Raw genomic sequence first — 25,306 nt, 5'->3', positions numbered from 1 at the left:
CCGAGCGAAGTGAGCAAAACAACGTGACGTGTTTATTTGTACAGAAAGGCCTGTTTGCCGTGCGACAGGTTATTTGTGCGTGGAGAGGTTTCTGGTACTTATTTGACGCAGGGGTGAGTTGATTGCAAAACACTAATTGTGAGTACCCAGAATACCATTATTTCTTATTTATACAAACCTATTCATCTTTGAAGATGGTCAAATATAGACTCGCTGTTTATTGTGTGCCGGACAAAGTAGCTCCACTCTCACTATCATGACCACCGACAAAGAAGACATCAAACACAAGAGGATAGAAGATATATAGATGAACTACATGCAGAACAGTAATCATCGTCATCTTCATCATCATCATCATTAACATCATCATCATCATCATCATCATCATCATCATCATCATCATCATCATCATCATTAACATCATCATCATCACCAACACCACTACCACCACTGCTATCACCATTGTCGTCATCGTTGTCGTCGTCATCACATCATCAAAATCATGATCATTATCATGATCGTCATCACTGCCACCAGCCCTCACTTTCAGTGATGTTAGTGGAAGAAGGTGGCGGATAAAAAGTTTGGAGCTCATTGCACAATAATGTTGTAATGCCCTTTCTGTTTGTAAACTAGAGAATGATGAACTTTCTTGCCTTATTCTAAAACATGAAGAAATGCCTGCTGGTTGACTAGTCATCAAAGTATGAATTGTGTAATGCCTGATGATATTTCTAACGATTGGGTTTCACTCCTGACTAGAAATCGCAACAACAACACAGTGCGTGTAGTTGTGTTCTGCAGGGCCTTTACCCGGCATTTCAACACTTTCAGGAAGGAGGAAAATGCATTCGTTATCTAGAATAAAATTACTGGCGAGATTTTTTAACACCGCTGCTCTTCCTTAAACACATACACATCTGTTAAGATGGCATTGTAAAAAGATACCTTAGTAGCCCAATGATGAAATTCGAAAGGTAAGAGTTCTGTGTTGTGAAGTCAATTCCTTAAAGGGACAAAGTCGGCCATTTTTCATGAATTTTGTTTGATACGAGATACTTCTTATATTGTTTGACATGTTGAAAGATACTGAATAAACGGGTGACCATACGTGTATTCGACCCCGGTTTTAAACACGATCAATGAAACCATCGCGAAAATGAATTAATGGTCATGACCAATAATTCATTTTTTCAACGGTTTCACTTAATTTGTCTAAAATCGGGGTCGAATATATGCATGGTCACCCATTCATTCAGTATCTTTCAACATGTCAAACAATGTAAATAGTGTATTGTATCAAACAAAATTCATGAAAAATGGCCGACTTTCTCCCTTTAAGGTCAACCCTCTTCTAAGTTTGCAGTTATGAACAATAAAAGTTGAAGACTGCACCTCGGGGTCGTCGGTCTTTCAGACTTGAATATTTTTACAGAACCTTCCCAGAGTACTGCTAGTGTCCCTGAGAATGAATCAGAATATTATGTTAAATTATGAGATCTCACCGTCTTGTTTGTGTTAAAGTAAAAAAACAAAATTACAAAATTAATGTTCGAATTTCAGTATCAGTAATTTTAGGTATAGTTCGTTTCTCTTATCCCCAAATTTACATCATAGTGACCCCTCTTAGTACCCACAATTTGCATGGTGACCCCGATGTTCCGTCTTGATTTTGGAAGCTACTGGTTTCAACATTTCTTAAGAAATGTTTGGGCAAAAGTTTCTATTTCGAGGCGCGAGTTACCTTGAATCAGTAGGCCGTGGTGATATCCAAACCTGTTGAGTATGGACAGAGAAATAACAGAACTCTTGACATTATAAAGGCCATAAGGTCGTCACGTGAGTATATGGTAGTTTTAAGTCCCCCATACAACTGTTTGCACTGCGGTTGTGTTTACAAGCGACAATTCAACTTCCAAAAGTGGGTGATATCAGATAAAATGTCTGGAGATGAAGTGTTGTCACATTCGTTGACAATGTAAATGATTTATTTTTTTACCTTTTGATCCGGCCAATCATTTGTAGACAGCTGACCGAGTCACGGGATGACAGCAGTACACATAGATATTCCTAGGAGTTTTCAAGTCTTTGGACACTATGTCTTTGCTTGGATTACATTGGATGAATTACATGCCAAAATGTGTGCTTACCAACTTTTATGACGGAAATGTAATGTTCCAATTTGTCAATCAGCTACATAGTGTACAGCTAGCTCTCAAAATAAGCTAAATGTGCCCAGAGTCGAGCTCAATCATCTTTCAATTGCATGGTCAATTCGTGCATGGTGTTATGGAAATGGAATGGAATAAGCTGAAAACTAGTAAAATCTTCCGAGAGAGTGTTCTCTTTAAAACGTATTTCATGTTAAACATTATTAGGAAGAATTTTAACTTTGTCTTTTTGTAGATTTTTAAATGTTACATTAAATGTTTGTCCGTTTAAAATGTATGTGGTTGTGTAGTACAGATTTCCTAATCTTGACGGTGATAAAGTCCCTTTAGACTTAACCAGGCCACCTTCATGAAACGAGTCAAAAGAAATAAGAATATAATTAATATATATTTTTCGATACAAACTCCTTGCGGTTGGAGAACATATATTTTATCCGACATTTCGATTATTACTATCAGATATAAGACAGTATAGTTAAACTCCGATTCCGACAATGCCTAAACCAGCCACTTTGTTTACTCTCAGTGTAATCGTAAAGCGGGGTAAGTAATTGTTTGTAAACAGACAAAAATAAACAAAGGACATGTGCAATGGACGATTCACGCTCTTCAACAGCATTTGTTGCAGATTTTTGGAAGATTACTTGGTATCCATGATATTTTGTTAAACAATTCGATGGGGTCGTAAAATAAAATTCTTAGGCGTCAATTGTAAGGCGAATTACTAACACTCTACAACACGATTTATCCTTCTTTGTGGTAATCTTTGTATCAATATAGTATTAAACATATCATACTTACCACGATTGTGTCCTATGAATGAGCGTATCGTGATAAAAACCAAATCAGATGTGTCCGAAAGTGGACAGCAGAGGGGACAGACTACTGAACTTGCACACGAGCCAAACAAACATGACACGAGAGCTAGACTTTAAAATACATATTTCATTGATTTATATGGTCTTAATCTACAGAACAAACATCAATGTTAAGAAGTTTGTACATTTCTCTTTGTTTCTATCTAATTTTCAAGTACATTTCTTTCAATCCCGACCGTGCCCTCTAGGACACTGAGGAATCGTACCTGAGGGACATTTTCGTAAAAAGCTACCTGACCGACGGTCATAGTATGCTTAATCTCTGGTGGCGACAGATGCAAGCATGTTTCACAAGGAATCCAATTTACTTTCTTTATCATCATACCATTTCCACTGATTTTACAAACTGCACACCGGCGGCCATGTTGGCAAGCTTCCATTAAACTTCAAGTTGATAAATGGTGTACAATCGGACCCTCTAGTTTATCCATAAACTCCTTGTACAATTCCTTGTCATTCAAACTATCAAAAAATTGGCAAGATGTTTGTGCTTTGAGACGATGAGACGATTCAGGCACGTTGAAAATCGCCATAAATTTTAGCACAGAAACGTGATGTGTTCAGTCATAGAAACCTGAGTTTACGTATTACATACTGCAAGTTTCAATTTTAGCAGTATTTTATACAATGAAGGCGAATGTTCAATGAATTAGGTAGTGAAGCATATACCAACTCTGAATACAAACCTAATGTAAAGATAATAAAATAAAATATATTATATTTTGGACTATGACAGGTTTGCTGAACTTTTCAAGCGAAAACAAGACGAATTCTCAATTCAAGTCGCGTCTTCTTTCTTCCACGTTTTAGTGTCCGTAGATCAAGAGCAACGAAGTCTGACGTTGAATTCTTTGTAGTAGCGGCTTTGCCATGCAGACGATACAATAAAATGTCCTTGTCAACTGAACCTTCTCAGGATTAAAATGTCCGACTTTTGACAACTTTGATATCTCCAGTGTTCTATGGAAAACCTACGCTGTGTAGATTTTCTGGAAAAACGGATATGACAACGGTACTTACAAGGTACGTGTGGATAAACATTTGTAAACGTTAGATACACTTTTGTGTGCTTGCATGCACGTGGTTTGATTTGTACTATAGGGTGCGTTTCAATTCATTGAGTACGTGTTTTCTTTGACCAGTCTATTGACACGTGCAATGAATAGACGAAAAAAGTTCAACGTCAAAATGATCTCCTATCTTTGGTAAACGAATTCATATTTTGTGTCGATATGACTGTCTCCTAATCTCCTAATGTCTGAAACTGACCAACAACAGTCCCTCAGGTTTGAAGCTTTTTCTGGATATGTCATGCCGGCTCGTCAAAGTTCTGACCCCTTGTACAACTTCGTCAACATCACTTGATTCACCTGTTTTGCCATTTACAAGATATACACAACTTCCTTATCGGCCCTTCAAGTGGTGAAATGAGTCTCGCCTTCTGTGTGACGTCTGTTGGTCGGGGCACTCTTTCATTATCTTGTCTATCTTCTTTCATGTCATCGTAAGGGTGTCCGTAGATCTAGAGCAAAGATAGCAAATCCCGCATGAGGATCTAGAGCAGACATAGCTATGTAGGAATTCACCTCCATTTTCCTTTTGTTTCTCCCTCCAACCGCATCAGACAAACTTTTGTAAATAGATCACTGCACTGACGTCGGCTGCACATCGACTTACGTGCGGCTGTTTGTACTGAACGTGGCAAGTGTTAATAGGCGTCTGGTACATTGCATCACTACACTGGCCTCAATCCTGCATTATCCATTTCGCTGAATTTCGACAAGTGTTGTTTGTGCTGCTTGAAGCATACAGAGTCACACGATCGGAATTACCACTGTCGTCACTCTGTTAGAATCTGTTTTCTCGAATTTCACGAAAAAATACAACACTGACAAGTTGCGTTCCCGATTGACACGCATGCGGAAATCTCATTTACGTTCCTTAATATTTTCACATCACCAACCTTAATCGGTATATGTTCAGGCATTGGTATTCATAATCACTGTGAAATTTCCTGAGCCCATCCACTGCTAGTTGTGCCATGCAGTATACGTTTGTATGAGATCTGCGACTTAAAGTATCAATCCAACTAGTACTTTCGAATACGTATTACGAGTGATAGTTAAGTCACATTTACAGTTGAGATTGTTAAATTAATAAATTATCCTGAATGAACAATTTCAACACTTCATGTTTGATTGATTATGCGACTTTTCAAGATATGTTCATGGTTTTATTTACAAATAGTGCAATATCGCGTTGTTGTTCATATTTCATTTGACTCCCATATCAAGTTTGCGAACACATAAACACTGTCATATGTGTGAAAACCTATATTGTCACATGTGTACATACATACATACATACATACATACATACATACATACATACATACATACATACATACATAATACATACATACATACATATATACATACATACATACATGCATAATACATACATACATACATATATACATACATACATACATGCATAATACATACATACATACATACATACATACATACATACATACATACATACATACATACATACATACATACATACATACATACATACATACATACATACATACATACATACATACATACATACATACATGCATGCATGCATGCATGCATGCATGCATATATACTCAACCTGACCACTTAATAAAGTAGGAGTCACGGGTGTTTTAAAAGTGCCTTTCAATTGCCTCTCGAGTAAAATATACCCGAACTGAGATATCTCAGAGAGAGAGAGAGAGAGAGAGAGAGAGAGAGAGAGAGAGAGAGAGAGAACTGGTAGTTCACAGTTTGTGGCTCTCAATAAAATTGTTGTGTTGATACATACTATCAGGTGTAGTATATCATCTCTCGGTACAAGAACTTGACAAGTTTGTTTATTTGTCTGACAATGGAAAGATATCTCTCGGTCATTGACATCTCTTAGCATCTATGTCAAGGCTATTTGTAGATGGCACCAGCACATTATATCACATCAGGTTGATACGTTTGAAGATTGTCAGCAGTTACACGTTTCGTTTTCTCATTGTGAGATCGCCTTCGCGTCGCACATCAATTTAATTGTTTTAGAAACAAGAGCTCTAACTTCAATAGAAGTGCCCCTCCAAATTCACGAACAGGATGTAAACAAAGTCTTCAAATCTCTTTCTCGTGGAGAAAGAATACTTTTACGAGCAATGACCGCCAATGGAATCGGTCGGTTGGACGGTTCATCCTAAATGAGCAGAAATCCCATTTTTTTTGTTTTCCAATTACAATACGCCAAAGGAGATTTTCAATCGCAGTGGCAGTCAATCTAGATATTTGGTTGAACTCCGTTATCATCCGATGTCACGGGGGGGGGGGGGGGGGGGTTATCAAGGACAAGAAATGCTGCAATGATTCCAGCTACAATAAAAATGCATAAATCATAGACCCTGTCCGTCAGATTGTAAACCCAGTACTGTAAATCATCTTCCACATTAACCACAGGATGACACGATAACCCCAGTATGTTAAAAAAACCAGTGATGCGATTTTCGTGGGATTGCTAACAAAGAGAGTGCATTTCGGAGCTTTTCGGGGAAAACTGGTTTGTTTGGCGTTGCAGGTAAGAATACTGCCCACCAACGCGCATTCAGCCATCAAGGTCACCGACCGGGCCTCTCCGGACAACTTGAAGGTTGTGTCAACTTGAAGTGATCGCAGGCTGATACGCTCAAATGTAGGTCTATTGGTCAGACAATGGTAAAATATCATTTTAGACACAGGGTACACACCGGTTATCGACCTCGCAGCCTGGTCAGTAATTAAGGTCATGATTATCAAATCCTGAACTTTGAATTTGATGTGGCCCGTATAGGCCATCCGAGAGTCGGTTTTACTCGGGTGGCGACTAGAGAAATAATCCAACCTGGCTCTCTTATCGCGAATAGAGTGCACATTACTGCTCTGCAAATTTGTTCGTATACCTATAGGGCCTAGAAGAACCGTGACCAGATCAGTTTATCTATCGCGAAAAGTAATAAGATAAAACTCCCCAAATCTACTACTATCGCTTTTATCTAAATAACAATGCTAAATGACAAGTCTCGAGCATTGTTTAAGCTTAATTCGTTTGATGATAATTGATAGTAACACTCAGATGTATGCCCATCACTGAAATCGGTGAACTTGGCACTGCAATTACGAAAAGTTACCGTGTAATCACGTGGTAATGTCACCAGGTAGTATCTGACCCAATCTGATTAAAATTGGATTAAGTGATAACAACGTTTCTCGGGCCTATACCTCTACGTGTAGACTTGCTCCAAGTTTGTGGGAATATGTTTATTAAAACATAAATTGAAGGACTAAACATCAGCAGACCGTCGCGCTAATGGTAGGATGTCGCGTAGATCGTGGGGTGAACGCCTTGGCTTGGCCAGCCGGTAACTCAGCTGCCGATAAAAGCCAGGCGACTGGCGGCCAGGCTACTCTGCTTGTTCTTTACTGTTCTGGTTTGCTGATGACCACCACACTGCTATACCGACTATCGTCCAACGATAACAGTAAAGAAAAAACCGCCATCCTTACACCTGAGTCAGATGGTCAGTTGTTGTCTGTAATATTTCTCCCTTACGCGTGTAGCACTTTTCCCATTCGCATGTAATTCAGTTCCATGCAATGGGCTACACTCACGACCTAATTAAAATTCAACTCAAAAACCGGGGAATGCACATGTTTTATTTCTCTCGTCAAGCTCTCGAAAGCTGTATATGATACGTTCGGGGCGGGAAGAAAAGCGCGCGAGGGAAAACCGTTAGTCGTTTCACGGAGCGCGGGCTTCAGTTAAAGACTGTAAACTGGAAAAAACTATATGTATCATATTAAACCGTTGACCTCTACATGAATGACAGTCCTTCAACACGCTACTACCAGTCGACTTGGACAACTATGCTCAAGGATATTTGAATAGGTCTTCAAATTGTAGCCCTACGCCCGCTTCATGCTGAAGTGTCGAATAGGATGTCGCGTTGTTGTCAAGGTGACCACAGACAAAGGGGATCTCCTGGTCTGGGAAGTTAACCCATTCTTTGCTGGGAAGTCGGACGGTTTGATGTAGCTGACAAGCACATTAAACCATACCATTACTGTAAACGGTACAAGCCTGTCCTTACTGTCTGAGTCGATACCATTCGCCTTGTTGCTTAACATTGTGAAAGAAGCGAATCATCAACTGTACATCACGTTAAAATTTGTAATGGTCAAACCATAGACAGTAGAGGGGGTTTCCCCTCTACTGTCTATGGTCAAAACATTGATTTGCGTTTGAGAAACCCTGGCAATCTGTCTATAAAGGAGACAGAAGTTACTTATAAAACCAGTCCTTCCATTAGCAAACGCCATGATTCAATAGAATATGACCTCATTGAATAGTAAAATAAACCAAATTTTCGTACTCACAATCTTGCAAAGAGTGACCTTCCATTCAAACTGTTATCAGTTTACTCAGGTATTCTATTGACCTCTCTCTCTCTCTCTCTCTCTCTCTCTCTCTCTCTCTCTCTCTAAGACACTGGGATGGTAAGGTACGGCGCGCCAAATGTTTCAAAAATATTTATCGATTCAGTGCAAAAATAAACTGTCTTTCTCGATTGAAATAAAAATTAGGTGTCATTACGGAAGAAAATAAGTAAGTAAAGTATAATTAAAAACCAAAAGACAGAAATGTCATTTAATACAATAGTTCGCGTAAAAGGTGCAATTAGTGCTGATTTTACGAAAAAAGTATAAGATGTTTACAGTGGTACGTACACAAAAATCACAGAAAAATCACTAAAAAACCACTAGTACCACTCGGGAAAAAATTACAAAAATTAAAATGTGAACCACATACAGAAAATCATTATAAAAGAATCAGACAAAAAAGCCATGCATACATAAAATTATTTATGTACCTAAGAAAATTAAAAAGCAGTACGTCTCATAAAAAACGTATTGTAGATAATCAAAAATATAATATGAACCACCAGCCGCTTTTAACAGTAAAGAGAGAAAATCACAGAAAAAATTCGGCAGTGATGGCTCTAGACAAAAGTGGACATCATCGACTAAAAAATAAATAAATAAAATAAAATAGAAATAAAAAAATAAAAAATGCCATGGACACAGCAAGTACAAAAAAAAGCGTGGGCCTGTGGAAAGAAAAAACAAATGAGCACTCGCCACTGCAAAAAAAAAAAAAAAAAAAAAAAAAAAACGGAAAAAAAGGAAAAAAAAAAACAAAAAAAAACCCCCGAGCACTCGCCACACAAAAAAAAACCCAAACGCGCGAGATTACAATTAATTTATTCAAAAAACTCATGGTTCACGTTTCCTTCGATCGATGAATCCCCAACAGCCGGGAACGATCACCATATACTCAAATGTTTGACGAAATATTAATTGAGCATTTCAGTGATAACTTGACATCTTGAATCCCAGCTGTTTGGCTAGGCCCAGCCAAGCAGAGCTACTTGAAACCGTACTTGATGAAGTGAAGTGCAATATCACCTAAGAACGTCCAGGTTAACTGTGAATAGTTCCAGAGAGTCAAGTTAACTGAGCCAATTTGAGACAGTCCACAGTTCAGATCACGAGCGAGACGTACAACCCATGTCCCTTCATAGCAACACTGCGAACATATGGATGCCTTAGGTGCGGTACGGCAGGGGGCTCACATGCAGGCCTTGCACCGAGCCGCTCTGTCATCGCCGTTATATGATTTCTACACGGTTACGTGTGGTTCGATACATAGCGGCCGGCGTGTTGAGAGAACGTCCATCGTTTTCCGTGTTCGACAAGACGAGCGACGCAACTATAAACAGTGTCACGTACTATGATGCAACCGCGATCCCTCAGGACCGGCACAAGCTTAACGAGTATGGCGAGAGTGTCCGGCCTTCGCAACGCCAGACACTCTCATTATACTCGCAGGGCTAGACCGGCACATACACGACATGTCGATCCCCACTGCAGAAAGCTTTATTTCCACACAGTCCAATATATGGAGCTACGATATTTGTGCAGTAGCTTATACATAGCTCTGGGTGCCAGGGCGGTGAGTTACCGGCGTTATACGGTCTGGCCGTGTAACGCCAGTAACTCACAGCCCTGCCACCCACAGCTACATTAATCAGTTATACAGAGAAATAGCGGCTGCTTGATCAGTGTTTGTCAAGTCGGGCGCGATCGCGTTCTACATGTACTACTGAAAACGTTGCCTCGAATCTGAGTGTTTTAGCCTGAGTATTTTTTTCCTTTGCCACACTCCGTTTAGAGGCTAAACCCACGGTAACACCTGGTTCGATACACAGCGGCCGCCGCGTGCAATTTTACTATGCAACTATGCATACCCACACGGCGGCCGCTATGTATCGAATCACACACGTAACCGTGGGCTAGCGGCCAGCCATCGTTTTATTGGGGTAGGACTCCATGGCTTTGGCACAGACTGTCTATGGTTTGGGAGAGGCGGCCCTACACTGTACAGCGAGGGGATCGCTGGTCGCCGGCGGCGCGGCGTGTACTGTACTAACGACGGGACCGCCGGCCGCTAGCTTACCATCTCAAGGGGGTACATTGAGGCACGCCATGAGCGAGGGCACCGCTGACAGCCGACGAACCACCACGAATGATTTGTCCACTTGTAACTGTTTAATATAGAATGGGACGTGTCGGTAACTTGGACGTCCATGAGATGATATTGAAGACTAGAAGCTGAGAGTCATCGCTGAAATGCCCAAAATATCTTGTCCAACATCCGAGTGTGATGATCCAAAACCCTCTGGCACTAAACTCTAACAATCAGATTGAAAATTATTCAATTTACATGTTTGGCTTTTTTTGCGGGGTGTCCCACTCTAAATTCTTTTCTCGAACGGGCCTCTTTTTTTCTACTGGTTTTCTTTTTTTTTTTTGGTAACCTCGTTTTCGGGTTTTTTTTTTTTTTTTTTTTTTTTTTTTTTTTTTGTAACCTCGTTTTGGTGTTTTTCAAGCTGACCTCGTTTTGGTTTCTTTTCAGCCTCAACGCCAGCGCGATCTCGGTCGACTTTTCAGTTGTGATTTTCTTTCTTTTTTTTGGCAGACCTGATGGTGGTTCGCTTTGTTTTTTTGTAGTAGAGAAAATACTATTTTTGGTTTTGTTTTTAAGCATTTCAATATTTTTTTGTGTGTGCTTGATTTTTTTTTTTACTTTTTTCCTTTATAATCAGCATTCATTGCAGCTTTACTTCAAATACACGTGTGTGTACGTCAGTAAGTATGGGATTGTGGTATTTTCAAATTTTTGCAAACAGTTTATCTTCTCATTACGGTTTAAAGGGTATTTTACAATTAAGTATTACATAACATTCTCCCCTTTTTTGCAATAATACTTTTCTCGTTTATTTTCCTCCGTAATTCCATCTAATTTTTATTTCAATTGAGAACGACGGTTGCACGTCATCTTTATCTGTACAGACAGATTCAAATATTTATTGACACATATTTTCAAATGAATGTTATTTTTGTGAAAAAGTACATTAATAAAATAAAATGATATGGACGAAAGAATTTTTTTCTTTATTATTCATACACGTTTAAGACTTTATGTAGAAAGAAAAATTGACAGTTTATTTTTACTCTATGATGATAAATATTTTTGAAACATTTGGCGCGCCGTAGTTAAGGCATGAAATCAACAAGATCAATTGGGTGTAAATACACTTGCACTTGTCGTACCAACACGAGTACACAGACTAATCGTGCCTAGTTGTGAACAAAGTTGTCTGCTTGTAGACAATTGGTGCTGCAATTTCGGTGACAGCGTGTAATTTGGTATCATCAATTTTAGCTAGTCTGTGAGGCATGTTACTCGAGCAAACAATTGAAACTTTGTTAAGTATAATTTTTTGCCCTCGACATCAATCAGTCCGATATCGGATGATATGTGCGCTTTAAAGAAGTTTTACAAAAACAAATAATAATTTACACTTTTGGTGCAAGTCTGAGTGATATGGTACAACTTGCAACTTCGTGGCCATCAGCAAGGAACACTTACCCTTGGAGTTCGCTGATGGTTTTAAATTGTGAGACTATGATTTAAAATTGGCAAATGTCCATTTCCCCTTGATTTGGAAATGATTTTAGCCCGCTTGAGCTATGTGTTGGCAAGGGTTCAAGACTTTAAAGGGAGGGGGTCGTCGGAACTGCGCTTGTGCAACTTTCCTGTTTAGAAAGAATGTATTTTGTGCATGATATCTAAATTCATCCCGTCAACATAGCTGTAAAATTTAAATTTCAGGATATTCATTGTCAACAAACATGTTTTAACTTTCATCAATCGCCAACGTACCCTATAGATACAGGATTTACACCGGTCGTAGGGGTCCCTGGCAACCTTTGAGCAAAGTTCCGACGACCTTCCCCCTCTTTAAACTTCGGATGTCTTCTACCCTGAACGGTAGCTTTTTCAGTGACCTTCCGTTTATTAGATGATACGGACCTTGCTGCGGATCCGTAGCCCTACCACTCCCTTTGCTGGTTGTGTTGGGGGAGTGGGGCAAGGGGAGTGGCAGGGCTACGGAACCGCAGCAAATACTGACCCTGCTACTCTTTGCAGACAGCAGTCACATCCACCTTAGCCCTTCAGGCCGTAATTTTACAAGGACGTGTATGGCGACGTGTCTACACATCTGAACTTAATTTTTAAACTGTTGGATATTGAAATGGAAACGAAAAGACAATATAAACGATGGACCTGATCACCAATTTCAATCTTGAATACCAAATGATTAATTTTATGAAGAACATACAGGAAAGGCAGAGTTTTTAGGTATGTGTTTTCTGAGTGTGACAGTTTTCTTAAATACAGCAAACACATATTTTTATAGAGAGTTTTTACATTCACTTTGTCCAAATTACGTTAGTATAGATCTACCACGGTTGCAAAGAACGCTTCGGAAGTACACGGCCTTCTGGAGGGAGGAGTCTACGGTATGACCGAACAGGCACCTGTATGCTCACAGAGGGCAAGTATCTACAGTCATTATCAAAATCCAATTTAGTGGACCAGGTTTGTTTGCAAGTGTTTGACATGTCAATTTTGTCCTTGTGACTTGTGATAACCTCGGTCATAAAATCACTACAATGACTAAAGGCACACACATAAAAAACGGGCCGACCAAAGAGTGAGGGGACGTGTAAGGTCTATAATTAACTCTGTTCAAAGAGACTCGCTATGTCGGCGAAACTTTTCCACTGTTCCTCTCAGCCTCAGTGAAAGCCAAACATCTGAACATAATATTCAAAAGCATGTTAAGCATGCACAGACTCTTCTTCAGTAAACCGTCTCGCTGTCAATGACTTCTTGCATCGCCAATTCTGCTTTCTCATGGAAAGTTCAGGCGCGTTGATATTCAATTCATGCTAACAAGAGACGATAATGACATGCAGTGCGCGTCAACGTTTTGAGATGCCATCAATTGGTCAATTAGGGCCGCATGACACTCGATATATGCAGGGAAGTTTTCAGGTCCGTGAACGTGTGTTATAATAAAACAGATATTCATGAATATTTACAAAATCAAAAATTTACAAAATCAAAAAATTTAATCTTCTACAGGAACGTTGTGTAATTCATCCAAACTAATTTGGGTCACTTTAGGGCCTAACTCGTGTGTTTTCAAAAGTACCAGATTTACAAAATTTTTACCCCACCAAACAATAGCAGACGGCGCAGACGCGCATATCAGATCTCTACGGTGTGCATGACTCTGTACTGAAGCGAACAGAGCACTTTAACGATTGCACTAACATCATAATATTTTAACGATGAAGCCAATAATATTGTTCAATTTTAATAATTTTGTTTGGAATGGCCTGACACTATCGAAGTGTTTCATTGACTTCTTGTGCAGATGAAGAAGCAGCCTAAGAGAAAGAATTTGAGTGACGTAGTCTTGTTCTCGCGGGCAAACACATTGAACAGTAAGAAAGCGCGTCACAAAATTCACTGGTATTGACAAAGCTTGGCCAAAGCTATAATGTATTTATAACACGCCTTATGCTCTTTCCGTGTTGTTATTCGTCAAAATACGTCACGTGACGAGAAAACAGATACGTCTGGTCCCCACTGAATCGACAAAAGCGACTTTAGAGGATATTTTTGAAAGACTACTTCCCTGGGGAAATAGTTTTTGCCCAAATTTGGAAATGTGCCCGGTCACGTGACAATATGCGTAGTGTCGTCTGCTGCTTTGAAACAATGGCGGGTGACTAGAACGTGATGAGCGATGAGCCTCTCTCTAAAACAGCAAGATTTCTTTCCGAAAGCGTGGGAACTTGAAAAGCTCATCGACGAAAAAGATTGAAGTGCAACCAAGGATGTTGCTAGGTACTCATAGGATATTTTTGTGAAGAAATAGGTACTATTGTTACCGCTGCGGAGAAATCGCCAAGTGGACGTGTCTCAACGGATTGTTGAACTTACCCTTTTCCATGTACTTTGCACAACACGGAGGAGACAATGATTGCATGGGCGCAAGCAGAATTCGATATCTACCTATCTGTCCCTCTGTCTGCCTGCATACCTGCCTGTCCCTGTCTCTGTCTGTCTGACTGTCTGTCCGTCTATCTGTCTGTCTCTCACTGTCTCTGTCTGTCTGTCCGTCTCTGTCTCTGTCTCTGTCTGTCTCTCCCTCCCAAAGGTGCGAGGAGTATAATTGATGACAGTCGCTCAGACATTAACAAGCTACCTGGTTTGCAAGTCTAATGGCTAAGTATGCATACATGAGCCTCGGGTTTTTAAAGAAGGGTCCATCGATATGTTTGTCAAATTGCATTGGAAAGTTCTAGACAACATCATGCAGTATTAAACCACCATGCTAACATCTTCCATCTTTTTCTCCTCAACGGTGGAGAACCTTCATGTACTTTCGAGATAAGCACAGGGACGGCGTAGGCGTAGTGCTATTCAACTGTCACAGCAAGAATTGTAAACTCATCACTGACAGTGAAAACAAAATCGTATTTTTTCCTCTCCCAAGCTTTCTGACTCGGCACGGCGGTCCAAGACACACATTGGAATTAAAGGTCTCTGAATTTCGAATTAATTCGACTGTTGTATACAGTATTTATATGAGGTTATTAATGCTGCTCTTCAGTTATCAACTTTTGTCGCTCGTTTTCTTCGTTCCCTAAAACAGATCAGGGGTTTCAATTACTGACAAAAACAAGTAGTAGTTGTGCCATGAATTCTAGCCATCGAAGTGCATTCAGTTGTACACGAATCAGAGTCATCCTGTTGGTCATCACATTGTCTAAAATATCTTGTGTAATTGTTTTGCCTGTTCAGTGAAAGTACATGGTTATCAAATGTTCGAAAATATGCAAGAAGAGATTATACCGCAGAATTTTTCTTCCAGACCAATGTTATGTAATGCATACTGGAATATCTCCGGCTCGTATAGACTTACGAAGACGTTAAGCACGAACGTGAACCAAACCACTGAAAAAGATATTCAATTGGTATGGGATAGCCGCACGGTCACTGAACTTTCAACCGTGGCGTCTTTTGTGAACTTAGGGACTGGACAAAAGTTACAGGGGTGGAGGTAGTAGGGCTTGTGTTTTTCAAAATGGCGCTGAGCGAAAAATAGTGACCTTTCAAAAGCGTTTACGAGAAAATAAGTGACCCTCCCCAACTTTGAATTGCTGCGCAAAATACAGAGACCCACTGCGTGTCACAGTACGTATCAACAATATCTTAATTGACATATAATTTCTCATTTGACCTTTGAACTTTCAAAGAATAATTTTTAACCTTTATAAGTAAACACTTTTATGCAAGTTTTCAAGTAATTCGATGAGAGAGAGATCACATTTCACAATGAATAATGCCATCATCTACTTGAAGTATGATTAGCTATTCAAAATCAATATAGTTTGGATTGTATTATTGTTTGTCAAGAAACCTATCTTACAGCCTAAAAGTCAAAATACATGTAAATGCACAGATACAGTAAGTTTAGTAGGAAAAGATATTAAATAGTTTACGCCTTAGACTACAATGAGAAGTTAATTAAATATTTTTCGGTGAGATTTCAATATCATATTTTTGTTCTCATCTGTACTTTCAAATACCCTATTCTAATCCATTACATTTATATCGGTTGCCGAACATAAAAGCACAGATATAGTTAGTTTGGTATTTGAAAAAAATATTTATAGTTTTCTCGTAGACTAGACCATTTTTGGTGAAGTTCGAAAAATCGTTCGAAAAATCAAATTTCTTTTACACTCATGCACTTTTTACCTCCCACTTCAAGCAAAGTATATATATATATATATATATATATATATATATATATATATATATATATATATATATATATATATATATATATATATATATATATATATATATATATATATATATATATATATATATATATATATATATATATATATATATATATATATATATATATCGTCCATATCTTGCCTTTTTACAGTAGTGCACAATATGGCGTCCCAACAGCCAAAAACAACCACCCTCCCCCCTTTAATTTCTGTCCAGTCCCTTAGCTAGGGCCCCAAGAGATTTTGCTTGGTGCGGTGGGAAAATAACTGAAACAAATCAAAGCCCCTGACAAAGACAACTTACAGTCAATCCGTAAATCGCGGCTTTGTTCGAAGTGAACAGTAAGAAACATTGACGTCATTTTATTCGGTACATTATTCTATTTTTCCAAGAGACGGCTTTTTTCAAACTGTTAATCTGTAACGCGAAAAGACTGTTACAGACATTTTCTCGGACACGAATTGGCGTCATTGTGGTGGTTGCTATTGTGTATTCAGAGTTCATAAAGGTCACTTCACAAACGGTCTTTCCAGTGAAACTTTTGTCATTTGTGACGTTTACTCAGTGTCATGCTAACTCGGATCTAAGTGCCGTCAACACATTGGGAAGAAGCATTGACGTATTTTGGCAACCCGATTTCCCACCATTTGTAAAAGGGGGGGGTGCGTCATGCGAGGGTTGGCGAGAAGGGCCGCGTGCGAGTCCCGCGCGATAAAAAAACAAAACAGAAAGTTTGATACATGAAACCGATATTTGCTCTGCTGATGTGCAGCGTCCTCGGAAGGTTGTATTTGATTGGTCGGTTGTCACCATTCACAGCAACTTAGGGAGTCCATTTGTGCGCTGATCTTCCTTTAGTGTTCCTCGAAAAAATGCTATGCATAAGGAAACATAGCATGTTTGACTATTTAATGCAAACCTGTCATCAGCAATTTTACAAAACAAACGAAGACACGATGAATCCACAAGATGGATCTTTAATCCAACTCAAAATGTACAACTATGCCGAGTGCGCGAACTACATATGTCGTGCATCTGATTTAAAATTCCATAATGTTCCATAATATTAGACCTAAAGCTCGAAATAATGCCCGTAATGGATAGACCGCACCCTAAGATCTTTGAGATGGCATAATGCTTAATAGATTTACATAGAACTGTTTTTCACGAGTTTGTTGCGGTTGATGCATTTTTCGCTTTTATTTCGATATCATCGGACGATTTTACACGGGTTTGACATGTCATGTAGAATCAAGTTCTTAAAACCCCTGCGCCCACTTACAAAATAAAATAAATTTTGCAAGTTTTAAATGCAGGGAATTAGGAACTGATTACTAAAATAGCCTCTTCTCGAAAGTGAAAGATTTAAACTTTTGCTCAAACTTTGCTCAGAGAAACTTTTTACCATTCTCTTACCAAAGCAAAAAAAGTAAAAATCAGGGATCACCGAGCAAAGTTTGGTTTAAAAAAATTACCTATGCAATGTTTTCCGATATTTAAAATAAATTCAATATGGCTGCTATCTCTGTGTTAATTCTATGGGGAAAAATAAACTTTTAGATTAAAAAAAAAACAAACTTAGAAGGTAACTATTTCTCACTCAAAAGATGGAAAGTGTTTAGCACTTTGTTGATCTGTGTGCACAGCTTCGCGATAACTGTTACCAACCCAAATGATTCTCCATTAACATTGACTTAGATTTTACTACTAAAAATGTTTGTTGTTCATAAACCTACCAGCAGTTTAAACTTCCAACAGCCTATTTCAGCATCTTTGAGGAAGTTCAGATCTTCATTATTTGACACTGGAGGGAACGGTGGCGGTCGCGTTTGTTTAAAGGGGGAGTGGGATTGCGGTCAAATGTGACGGGTTGCTTGGCCATGAGCTTGTTTCACTTGTCTCAATCATCTAAGGTAAGACAGTCCCTTTAAGATAAAATAAAATAAAAATTGAGAGACTTTTCGAAGTAGAAAACATAAAGCAGAGAGGTCGACAGATGCGTCTTCTTTAATAGATAGGTGAGAGGCGACAGCAAGAGAATGCCACGTAAGGATAGACGTCGCCGTACTCTACACCTGATTTAGGTGTAATCTGCCATAGAGTTCTATGAGCAACATACCCTGCGTGTACCCTACGGCTAAAAAGTTCTATGCGTAACGCACGCTTTGCATTTGGCTGGTCCCCGCCTCAGTGACAAGCACGTCTAGCTAGTCACGTGAGACGCAGTGATCAGCGAAGCTTTGCATATACCCTGGCGCGCACTGCATCATGGAACCGGTAAAAAACTGTTTATCGAGTGTCGAGCCCATACAACGACGACTTGGGCTGTCCCAATATAGAATTGCTTGCAAATGAAAAGCCTGGCACATTAAAAGGATGGTATTTGATCCTGAAAACCAGTCTTGTACTAAGTTACAGCAGGAAGAAAGTGATTTTCTTTAGTCTTGGGTTTCCAAGCCTCGCGCTACAGTTTAATACAGGCCTTCATGTTGATCCAGTGACCCAGCTAACATTTGTTATTAATAACAGACCACTTGGCGGCAAATGTGTATTCCAAAGTGAGGAATTCAATGTTCTTGGCATTCATGATCTAGATATACCCCAATCAAAATAATGTGACGCGAACACACACAATCTCGGAATAACATATAATTAGCGATCAATTAAAAAATTACTGCAAGATGCGCCAAGGTTTGTGATTTAAGAACCCATTGCCAGACCATTATGAAAAGATATTTTCATTTCTGCTTTCATGTTTGTCGAAGGGTTCTATTTACATTTTACGACCACCTTTCCATGTCATATAGGCACAGATCAGGTGTCTTCGGACGCTGGTTCTATCTTCTTGAAGTTCCGACGCATTCTTTGGGAGTTCACGCCATTATTTCGCTTGGCAAAATGCCAAATAGCTGCCAGTTCTTTAAATACCGCGGAAAATTCACAGACACGATTATCTAAAGACATCGGTTCTGTTTCTTTGATATAGAATCACTTGACACAGAATTTATCTTAGCATCACAGATAGATTTTAACCTGATCCTGTACATAGATTTCGGTATTATATCACTGTACTCAGTTTTTCACTATTTGGCAAAATATTATTGCCAGGAATTCACAATTTGGATACTCTCTCATAATTATCATTTTGTGTGCTCCTCAGCAGGTGCCATTGACCTGGCCAGAGTTGGATTAACTCAAGTCGGCCAATACTTATAAATCCAAAAATTCCACTGATGCGTTTGAAAATGAATCAATTTAAGAACTTGCCTTGCGAATATGGCTCTACAAACTGCTGATAACAGGACCTGTGAGCAAAACTGTGCAATACATGTTTATTTTTTTTCTGTGCATGTATCCCTTATAAATATGCGGCTATATAATGATAATTTCGGGGGGACTTGATAAATTTTTGAGGGTATTGAGAGGGGATCTGAAAAAAAGATTTCAATCGCGATATTCCTCCATCCCGACTCACCATTATTTGTGAACGCAGCCTGAGTGTCTACTTTTGTCCCTGGCATGGGACTGACCTTGTTTCCCGTGCCCTGTAAATGTCCTCACCACAAGAAACTATCGCGTGACGGACTCTGCTGCTTTTTCTGTGTGAACTTTGGCAATCACGCCACTGACAAGTCTCAACATCGCTTACATCAGCTCGTGACACACAGTCGTCATGATTTATGAGCAATATATCCTTACCGCGAAAAAAAAAAACTGGAACACAAAAGTTGAACAAATTTGGTTGTGGTAGACGTACAGCGGAGTACTGTAATTTGTGGTTGGGAACAGAACAAGCTATGGCTGAGTTTCTGTACAGAAAGTATATTCTAACCACGTTGGCTTTTTAGAGAAAATAAAAAGTGTGTCGCTGTCGATGTTGTGTTTGGAAATGGGAACGGATAAAAGAGTTTAAAGACCTAAGGAAGTTAACCTCATGCAGTCGTTGAAATCCAGAAAGTCAGCCAGACGTTAGTGGGTCGGAAAAAAAGCCTGTACTGTAAGAGACAGTCCTCTTAGAGAAGAGCTGCAATATGCTCTATGCTGGTCCAAGCGGATTCCATCTCCTCATCAATTTGATCTTGGCACAAAGACAGCCTATCAGAGGTTCAGGTGTAACTGGGTCGCTTTTTTATCGCGTTCTTGTAAAATATGCATTGACGACTAGGGCATGTACGATCATTGTCTCAGAAGCGATGGCCTTATTTCAGTGTATAGGCGTCACATGCCTACCTCATGGCAATCTGCTGGTGGGCACTTTTCGGCGAGAGAGCTCATCTCAGGAGGCCGCCCGACACCAAGACTGGCAAAGGACACAGTGGTGTTCCTTTCACGAACGGCAGTCAGAGTTTTGGTTCGACACACATTTACATGAAATTCAGGTTGTAAATTGCAGTCACTACTCTGTAAATGTGTCTGGCTACTGCATATTAAATACATTCATGTGAACACATTGTAAGATATCATAAATAAATCATAGTCTATTTTCAAATTGTCCTATTTTAGGTCAAATTCTCCAATTTCACTGTTTCAAACTTATTCTTGCTACCAGAATATATGCCGTCTATAATTTCGGTTGGTTTCTCAAAGTCAGTTCCCTTTAGGGTTGAAATGCCACGGTGTGTAAAAAAAGCAACTGGAAATTTCAAGAGAGCAGACATGTGAGGAAAAGTAGATTTTTGCATAGATAACTTTGACAGCAAACGAAATGTGGTCCGCCAGGTCAAGTAGTATGTCACACGCATCGACCTTATAAAGTCTGGGTCATGCTGACCCAACACTTGACACGACCACAGTCTTTCAACACAGGTGGGGCTTCGACGCGGCTACTATACTCCAAGTCATATCTTCAATCCAGACGAGAACGCCTGAGACATGACCTCAAGGAAAAAATTTAATATTTGCCATTCGGTCACCGGGCTCTTCGCGTTGAAAGGACTCCGCGTTTTCATGTGTAAACACGGACATATTCTGCCTCGTTGTAAAGTATCTTAAAAGTTTGAGCGTCATTGCAAGTCTATTGAAGATGATCGTAATTGCACTTGCCCAGAATAATTGTCTCTTTGTTTGTGTCTAGGGGAACATTGACAATATCCCTACTTGCTTCAATAATGCTGTCGGTAAGACACTCAGAGTGACATGAAGAGCGATGTATCCAAGGAGATGGGAAGTAATTGAAAAAAAGGGCCGTATTTCAAAACGGTATCGTCCTGAACGTTGCATTTTAAAAGCTTTCATAATCTTATCTATCAATTCATATTTCAGAACTGCACAGACACAAAAGTTGGACAAAGTTCTGTCAAGATAAACATAGTTATTGACCAAAATGTCTTGGTACACCAACCTTAATTACAGTTATACCAAAGCGTATAGGGACCTTGAAAACATGGTTTCATTTCAGCAATTGAAGAGAGGGCTATTTTGTTCAATACACGAACAACCAAAATTTCACAGCTTTCAAGATGTTTTCTCTCTGAAAGGCACAGTATACATATTTTCTGAGACTAAGTATTTTCATAATTTACGAGTCTATGATTTTATTTATTATTATGTTGAAATACAAAGTCTTTGTTCTGTTAAAAAAGTGGATCGTACACAATATGGAATGCCATCCATTTCGGACTGGAATTCCGATATCATATCAACAAAAGCATGCATCGATTATATAATTATACATGTGTACTACTTGAACTCTTGGCTTGATTTTGAGGAGGAGAACAAGAAATAATGTTTTGTAACCAGAACAGAGAAAATCGATCAAGAGTAACTGCTGTAGTGGTGTTCTGAGTTGACGAACCGTACATCCCTAGAGATTTGATTATGTTATCACTTCTACAAATGCACAGCCATCGTGACAAAACCGCAAATATGCACTTTGTGGTTAGAGTCACGTGCTCGGTAAAGACCACATCTATTCGTGTTCAGTCTTGTTCCACTTATAAGTGGGTGAGCATAGCTGAATAAGACCTCAGCTTTCTTCATTTGATGGAAATAAAGTTTTCTGGTGTGGTACAGAAATTTGTCTGTAAAGATGAGACAAAGTCGAACTGATCGAAAGGCAGTGAGAAAGCGTCACATCTGAAGTAAAGAGTATCACCATTGCGCATGCGCCGATATGAATGCACTGTAGGTTGTTTACATGGAAATATGAAAATATTGCCCCTGGCCTAGATACCTATGTTAGATGATGGACTGTTTAACGGTTTGTTATGTAAACAGCGTGAAGTGTTTGTACGTTTAAAAACTTACGTGATGCGTGGAGCAAGGACATCACACAGCTGCAAAGAAATCAGAATAGTGACGTAAGAGAGAGGTGTGTTGACGTTACAGAAGCTCGAGTCACAAATTGTGATTTAAAAAAATGAAGTATTGATTACAGAATCTTTCCATTTCAGAACAGTACGGAGAAACTTTACGGAACTTTATGTCTTGAAAAAGTTCAAAACTGCAACAGGTCAGAGGTCATCGTCTTTCCTTCGAGCGAGTATTTTTGGGATAAATCCCATCCTCGATGAGAAACAGTTCAAGGTTTTCCATTTCGAAGTCACGTGATCATCTGATCATGAAATTCACCAATGATGGTTCGAATTTAGATCAACTTTTTACCAATATCACTGCATTTGTTATTTAATTCGATGTCATTTTTGTCGCTCCCTGATAATTTACTTACCTGTATCCGCACATTGCACTCTTTTCACTGTCAAGTTCTCGGGGGCCAAAATTTACAGTGGTTTACTTTGAAGCATTGGCATTACGCGAAGTAGACATGTTTTCTAAATTGAGGTGTTGCCAACACTGTCATGTGTAATTATCAGCTGAGCAGTAATTCCAGTCAACCACAGAGAAATCAACTCTGCCAAAGTTGAAACATTGTCTGCAGGAGGTCAGACGTAGTCAAAACAACTACACCTGAAAGTAAGTGATAAGACAGTGCTCGGACATATGTGGTGGTGTTGTTTAGAGTACGTCTGACCGTCTGCTAGAAAATGTTTCAACTTTTGCAGATTTGATTCGTTTATGATCGACTCATGCTACCGCTAATAGCTGTTAATTGTATCTGACAGTGTTGGCAACACCTCGATTTAGACAATATGTCTAGTTCGTCTAATGCCAATGCTTCAAAGCAAACCACTATAATTTGTCACTGTTGCTATACACACTTCAAATACTAATTATAATACGAGTAATGACAATAAACTGTGAGCGATTAAACGTCCAAACAAAATAAAAATATTTCAGTGAAAATATATGGTTAGCGGTATTAGGATATCGCTGCAGACAGTTGAACATGCTTAATATTAAATAAACACGGATTAAAGTTGTGAGAAATCTCTTGTTGGCAGACAAGGCTTTATTACCATTTCTGGTTCCCAAGGACAAATAAAAAATGGTAAACAGATTATTTTGATCGGTTGTTATCATACATACAAATGTTTTTCCCCGTCCCATGACCTGGTTCCAAGGTTTTAACATAAATCGTGCGAACTCACCTCTCAATCAGGGTATAAAAGTGTCATTCAAAAATTAACCAATTCATCAACAAAAGCATATAAATCATCATTTTCATCTGCACCTCGCGTTTGTTTCGTCTTCTCCCATTTCCACTTCCCCTAATTCCGTTTCTCTCCCTCTCTTCCCCTCGCTATCTTCTGTGTCTCTCTACAGTGTCTGTCTATCTGTCTGTCCGCCTGTCTGTCTGTCTGTCTGTCTGTCTCTCTCTCTCTCTCTCTCTCTCTCTCTCTCTCTCTCTCTCTCTCTCTCTCTCTCTCTCTCTCTCTCTCTCTCTCTCTCTCTCTCTCTCTCACTGAGCATCGATAAACGGCACAAAGATGCAGGTAAAGATCAAAGTAAAACACGTTTATTTCTCTGTTGTGCCCAAATGGTTGTGAACTGAGAGACATATTTATTTGTGGTTAGCTGATGCCACAAAAAATGCGACTGTAAACAAACAGCTCGACGGTTCTCCTTTTGCGGTTACCGTCAGATAGTGGCGTGCAACCTCGACCTTAAACGCCTTTGAAAGTAATCTTAATGCCATAAAACGTCCATGTTGTGTGCTTTTTGCCCGACATTGAGTGAAGGTCAATGATCGACCCCAGTTTACCGGATAGAGGGGGCAGTTCATGCACTGGCCAAGGTTGAATGATGTTTGTACCATTGTTTCACCGGTGGAAAACAGCGATCCATGGACGATAACACCCTCCCCAAAACATCAAAACAGATCGGGAGAGGATAAAGACATTATACTGATGGCGTTGGGTACGTTTAACATATTCAAGGTACTACGCACGTTGAAACGGGAAATTTTAAACTTATCCTCAAATTTTGAACAACTATATTTTAAAAATACAAGAATCAAAATCAGGGGTCACCTTGCAAAGTTTGGTAACAGAGAAACTATTACCGGAAACTAAACGTTACTTGAAATTCAATATGGCCGCCATCCTCATACTCAACGTATGGGGAAACAAAAAACTTTAGATTTTCATAAGAAGGAGAAGGTGAAAACTTCATTGATTCCACAGGCTTCACAGTGAGTCCACAAGTCAATCATCATACTCTCCCACATTCTAGGATTGCATCTGGAGCAATCTTCGACGAAAGTCCGTTTAACACGGTAAAAAAGTGAATTGTGTTGAGATAATATCGATGCAAATGACCAAGAAATTGGACTCCGTTCTGCACGTAACTTTAAATCTGTATGAAATTTAAAGTAAAACATTTGGATAGTTCGTGCAAGGGTCAACCAGGTCAATTATAATTCTTTATTGGATACTGACCAGTCAATGCGACTGCCTGTTACTATATACTAGGCCTATATTTTTTATTCAGGCAGATCTCGTTCCCGCGCCAGAGAAGTGAATTTGTCTTGGGGGGGGGGGGGGGGGGGTT

General features: G+C 39.4%; 1 protein-coding gene and 2 long non-coding RNA genes across 4 annotated transcripts in view; 1 reads left to right on the top strand and 2 right to left on the bottom strand.

Moving 5' to 3' along the window:
- The window catches only part of LOC139143938 (nuclear receptor subfamily 4 group A member 2-like), a 43,294-nt gene extending 41,503 nt beyond the window's left edge, over positions 1-1,791 (bottom strand). Inside the window, exon 1 of one of the 2 annotated variants that reach the window (XM_070714561.1) lies at positions 1,745-1,791. The gene's annotated coding sequence lies outside the window, so the exon portion shown is untranslated. Of the gene's footprint in view, positions 1-1,395; positions 1,463-1,744 lie in introns of those variants that run through there. The other variant, XM_070714562.1, reaches the window with a different exon arrangement.
- Positions 48-3,956, top strand: LOC139143939 (uncharacterized). The gene is made up of 2 exons (XR_011554693.1): positions 48-138; positions 3,860-3,956. It is a non-coding gene; the product is annotated as an uncharacterized lncRNA (long non-coding RNA).
- On the bottom strand, positions 3,098-23,585 carry LOC139143940 (uncharacterized). Its single transcript, XR_011554694.1, has 3 exons — positions 23,085-23,585; positions 22,664-22,692; positions 3,098-4,571 (listed from the first exon to the last, which is right to left on the bottom strand). It is a non-coding gene; the product is annotated as an uncharacterized lncRNA (long non-coding RNA).
- Between the last annotated feature and the right edge of the window lie 1,721 nt (positions 23,586-25,306).

The sequence above is a fragment of the Ptychodera flava genome, chromosome 11 (assembly GCF_041260155.1).
Source record: "Ptychodera flava strain L36383 chromosome 11, AS_Pfla_20210202, whole genome shotgun sequence".
Lineage (NCBI taxonomy): Eukaryota > Metazoa > Hemichordata > Enteropneusta > Ptychoderidae > Ptychodera > Ptychodera flava.
This window is presented reverse-complemented; position numbering and strand designations above follow the sequence as displayed.